The sequence below is a fragment of the Grampus griseus genome (genome assembly GCF_964374135.1).
Source record: "Grampus griseus genome assembly, chromosome: 2".
Taxonomy (NCBI): Eukaryota; Metazoa; Chordata; class Mammalia; order Artiodactyla; family Delphinidae; genus Grampus; species Grampus griseus.
Window position 1 is genome coordinate 112,656,742 of NC_139018.1, and position 5,319 is coordinate 112,662,060.

The 5,319-nt window shown below is 50.3% G+C and overlaps 1 long non-coding RNA gene across 1 annotated transcript; it reads right to left on the reverse strand.

Annotated features, from left to right (window-relative positions):
* Positions 1-1,152: 1,152 nt before the first annotated feature.
* Positions 1,153-4,948, reverse strand: LOC309818813. The gene is made up of 5 exons (XR_014296380.1): positions 4,932-4,948; positions 4,565-4,645; positions 2,736-2,910; positions 1,999-2,101; positions 1,153-1,318 (listed from the first exon to the last, which is right to left on the reverse strand). It is a non-coding gene; the product is annotated as an uncharacterized lncRNA (long non-coding RNA).
* Positions 4,949-5,319: the final 371 nt, after the last annotated feature.

The following is a 5,319-nucleotide window of genomic DNA, read 5'->3' on the forward strand; positions in this document are numbered from 1 at the left end:
GCACTTGGTCTAGAAGGGGGACCGGGCCAGGCTGTGGGAGAGAAGGGTGGTGCATCCCCTCTGCCATCTTTCCACCAGCTTCTGCACAGTCATCCCACCTGTCCTTCGCTCTGTCCTCCCCCTGAGCCACACCTGTTGGCAATCTGCACTGACATGTGTCGTGCCTGTGTGCACAAAAGCCTGGCTGCCGAAATCCCGGGGGATTTGTCACATCCATACCTCGTGTGCAGTCAGATGGGGGTGGTGTTTATGTCTCAGTTCTCTATTGCAAAGGGGGAAAAATACAGTGGAGCTATAAATGGGTACATTTTGAACAGCCGCCCCCATGTACTGTGTATATAACTCAGCTGCAAGAAATTTAAACATAAACGAGTTTTCTGAAGTGGGATGGAGGAAAATTTGGCCACTGGCATCTCAAAATTATTTTTCTGCACCAAGTGCCAAAATCAGGCATTAAAATGCAACACTTCCACCCCCGGAAGAAAAGAAAAAAAACACATACACATATACACAACCTCATTTTCTCTGGGGAGAAGGTTGCTGTTGTTGATAGGACATGTTTTTGTAGCCCAAATGTTGGCTCTGCAGCCCATTTTGCTCTTTTATATACATTCAAAATGGGAAACATCTGAGAGAACAGGCACCAGAAGTTCAGAGCACTTTCCCCCAGCCTTGCTGTGCGCTTTCCTTGCAGGAGAATCTGCTCCAGACTCCAGGGCAAGCTCTCCAGGAGTGGAGACTGTACGACAGGGTTTATTAGTTGGCACAGAAGGAGAAGGATCTCATGTTCATATCAGGGTCTGAGAGCGGGCCGTCAGGAATAATTGTAAAAGATGGAGGTATGAATGGGGCAGAGGGAGAGGAGGTGACAGGGACAGTGGAGGTGAAGGAACGTTGACTGTTATATGGGCCAGTGGAGAAATCAACAAAGCTAGGATGAAGTGCATAGGGATGGGGAACTATCTCGTGGGTGCTGGAAACGGACATGGGATGGATTAGGCAAGCAGGCTTCAGACACAGACGGATCTGTGTTTGAATTCTTACCTAGGAAAGGTCCTCCCTGGGGGGCTGCCTTTCTCCTGGGAGCCTGTGAAGACGTGGAAGCAGCAGCTCAGGCCCGAGTCCGGGTGATCCCCTAATGGTGGCCCCCGAGCTTTGTTCTTGGTGCCCTCAGCGGCCAGTTTGGATTCTTCCCTCCTTCACAAATGGCTCAAAGGCCCTGGTACTCCTCGCCCCAGTCGCTCCATTCACATTCGCCCTTTGGAAAGGCTCTGTCTTCTCTACCTTCCCGGCTACACACACCGTTAGGGGCAGGGCCCTAGCAAGGCACAGTGGGGAAACAGGGCAGGGTCAGCCATGGTCCCCAACCCCGAAGAGCTGCTCCAGGGGAGGGGGCAGGTAGGCAAACAACCCACTAAGATGCAGCCCAACAGCCTATGGACCCTTCGTCTGAGTGAAACGGGCTTGCATTTCCATAATCATGGATGTTGCCGGCTCTTGTGCCCTCTTCCATGAAACAGCACAGCCACGCTCGCTGTCAAGCATTTCCAAGGAGCCCAGCACTGTTTCCCGTGCGCCTCCAAACCAGCATGGCAGATCTCTGTGCAGTGAATGCATCTACTCCTCGCGGGCTTCATGGTATGTGCCCAGTAACACTGCCTTTGTCTTTAGTCGCTGCCAATTCCTACCCAGGCTGGCAGGCAGTTCCCTTGGGGTCCCCTGCTGTTCTTCCGTCTACCATGGCCAAGACCTGGGAAGCTCAGAAGGCTAGGCTGCTTCTATGGTGTGAAGGAGAACTCCACTTTTCATTAGTCTGGTAGAAAAGCCCAAAGCGGGGCTGCCTGCACCCACAGTCCCATGCAGTTCAGCAAAACTGCCTCTAAGCCTCAGGTCTGAGTTCTTGAGGGGCAGGGCCCAGCTAGCAGGTGGAGGGTTTTTGCTTTTAACAAGGGTGTCTTCCAGAAGCCTCTGAACTCACAGACCAACAGCTACACCTACCAATCATAAGGCCGGCCTTCTGGGTGGGGCTCCTGGGTGCCCGGCGTTCAGTAGGTTCTCCAGGATCGTGTGTCAAATGGGCAGCAGAGCATCACTATTAGATCTGAAGTAGGAGGGGAAACATGTTGAGAACGGTGATCTCTTACATTCTGTCAACTTTTATAACATACGTTGTTGAAAGTCTGGAAACTCCCAAAAAGTAGGAGGAAAAGGTAAAACTTTAAAAACCCACTTAAAATCCCATTGCCCAAAGGCAACGATTGTGAGTGTTTTTCTGTATTTCCTTTCAGCCCTTGGGGAACGTTTTTTCAGAAAGATCCTTCTGCAGGGGCAGCGGGGCTTCGCTCAGAGCCCGGCAAATACATCAGAGGGAGACGGGAGGAAAAGTCTGAACAGGAATCCAACCGGCCATGGAATGGAGAGGAAGGAAGGGCTGGGTCCAGGCTGCCTCCCTCCAGCCCTCAAAGACAAACTGAGCGAGCTTTCTGGAGGAAGACAGGTCAAGTGGGAGATGGGATGCTCTAAAGGCACCAAAGCAAGCGTACAGGATACGGGCTGTGGAAGAGCCAGGGTGGTGGCCTCCTGGGCGGGGCCGAGGAGCAGGCGGGGACGCAGATGTGGGACGGGGCCTGCACATCCCTGCCTTGCGATAGCAGGACAGCTGGCGGGGAGCATGGGAAGCGGCAAAGACGGTCTGAAAACTAACGGCAGATAAACCCTGCTTAGGGCTTGCTCACCCGTCTCTCTCTCTTATTCGCACCCTCGTGGCACCTTGCTCTCTCTGCGCAGACCCCGTCATTCACACAGGCCCCCAGGGTTCTCCGTGCTGTCTGTGTGATCGCCCAGAGTGCCCATCTCCCACTGAGGAAACTGTCAGAACTTCAGGACCACCTCCTTGGCCGTTTTTGTGACCTGAGAGAAAAAACTCGCTAAAGCTTGGCCTGCACGGTGTGACTTGAGGGAGATCAAGGGTCCCTGCCCTTTCTAAAACAATTTAATTCTTATTAGAATATTGCTTTACAATGGTGTGAGTTTCTGCTGTGCAGCAAAGTGAATCCGTTATACATATACCTATATCCACTCTTTTTTAGATTCCCTTCCCATTTAGGTCACCAGAGAGCATTAGTAGGGTTCCCTGTGCTATACAGCAGGTTCTCATTTGACATCCATTTTACACATAGTGGGGTATATATGTCAATCCCAATCTCCCAATTCATCCCACCACCACCCCCTTCCCCCCTTGGTAACCGTAAGTTTGTTTTATACATCTGTGACTCTATTTCTGCTTTGCAAATAAGTTCATCTGTACCATTTTTCTAGATTCCACATATAAGCGATATTATATATTTGTCTTTCTCCGTCTGACTCACTTCACTAAGTGACAATGACAATCTCCAGGTCCATCCATGTCGCTACAAATAGCATTATTTCGTTCCTTTTTATGGCTGAGTAATATTCCATTGTGTACAGGTTCCACATCTTCTTCTTCCATTCTTCTATCGATGGACACTTAGGTTGCTTCCATATCTTGGCTATTGTAAATAGTGCTTCAATGAACACTGTGGTTCATGTATCTTTTCGAATTATGGGGATATATCTCCAGATATATATATGCCCAGGAGTGGGATTGCTAGATCATATGGTAGCTCTATTTTTAGGTATTTTAGGAACCTCCATCCTGTTCTCTATAGTGGCTGTACCAATTTACATTCCCATTAACAGTGCAAGAGGGTTCCCTTTTCTCCACACCCTCTCCAGCATTTATTGTTTGTAGATTTTTTGATGATGGCCATTCTGACTGGTGTGAGGTGATACCTCACTGTAGTTTTGATTTGTATTTCTCTAATAATTAGTGATGCTGAGCATCTTTTCGTGTGTTTTTTGGCCATCTGTACATCTTTTTTGGAGAAATGTCTGTTTAGATCTCTTGCCTGAGGGCCTGTACTGCCACCACCATCCAAGCGCTTTAAGGGGCAGTGAGATGATCTGAGCACCCAGAGGGGAGTCAGGACACAGGGTCCTTGTCAGCGTCTGTTTTTGACCCTCTGAATTATGACCTGCAGAAGTCCTTTCACACCCTGGGTTTGCTCTTCCCATTTGGTTAAAAAAGAAAAGAAGGTTGGTATGAGGCAAACCGGAAAAGCAGAATCAAAGCTGCAGTCCAGGAGTCAAAGGCCATTCTGCAGGACCCAGTGGGTGGGCCAAGGCCACCTTGGAGTGAGCATCCTTCCTCCTCTCTCTTTGGGTCTGTTGAGCCACTGGGAGCTGCTGTTCTCAGACCTGAGCATGGATGAGTGTATCAGACCCTGCCTCAGAGCCAAAGAGCCTGGGGGAAGGGGGAGACAGGTGCTCATAACCAGCTGAACTCAGGAAGGGGAAAAGGAGATGGGGAAAGTGGGGTAGGGGTGCCTCAGGCCCAGGAGAGGAACCAACTCAGGCCCAGGGCTTTGCGCCAGACAGACTGCTTCAATGTCTCATTTGATCCTCAAAACAACCCTGCAAAGTATTATTATCCCCATCTTACCCATGGAACCCTTCCAATGCCCAGAGAGGGGAAGTGACTTACCCAAGGTCACACAGCTGGAGGAGCCAACTCTCAAAGTCAGTTACCTGACTCCAAACTCCAGGTTCCTTCCAGATCGCCGCACTGTGGGAAGCCAGGGGTGGGGGGAAGGTTAGGGCTCCTGGGTGCGTGCACGGCCCCACCCTCTCCCGTCCTCTCTCATGTCAGCAGCATGGTGACACCACAGCTCTCACCAAAAGCTAAAACTGATCTGAAATTGCCATCTGTGGAAGGGCTCTGGGGAAATCTCTGGGCAGAGGGGAAATTTTTCCTTATGCAGGAGCAAAGGAAGGAATTAATGCTGCCTTCAATGGGGCAAAAAAATATCAGGCTGCTGGACAATGAGAGCCAGATGCAGTGGCCCTAGGACCTGGATGTGGTGGTCCGGTTCCCCTGTCCACAGGAAAAAGCTGAGGCTCGGGACCCCTGGCCCAGACTTAGTGTCAGGACTCCAGACCCGCCTCTTACCACCCAACCCTCCCACACCCTCCTCTGGCTCATAACACTCTTCAACACCCCTTTAAAAATTAAGGGTGCGGCAGAGGTGGGGCAGCTCCTGAAACAGACGAGAGGTAACTGCATGCCTTTAACTCCTCTTGATGTGAAAATGGGATTGGAATGACTCACTCTGGTTGAAAGGTTAGTTGAAGGTTATTACAGGAAAATTGTTATTCATACATTTTTTCTGTGTGGCCAGATAGCCTAAAAGATTAAATTCACAGAGTGCATAATGACCCGTCAGGGCGGACAATGGTAGG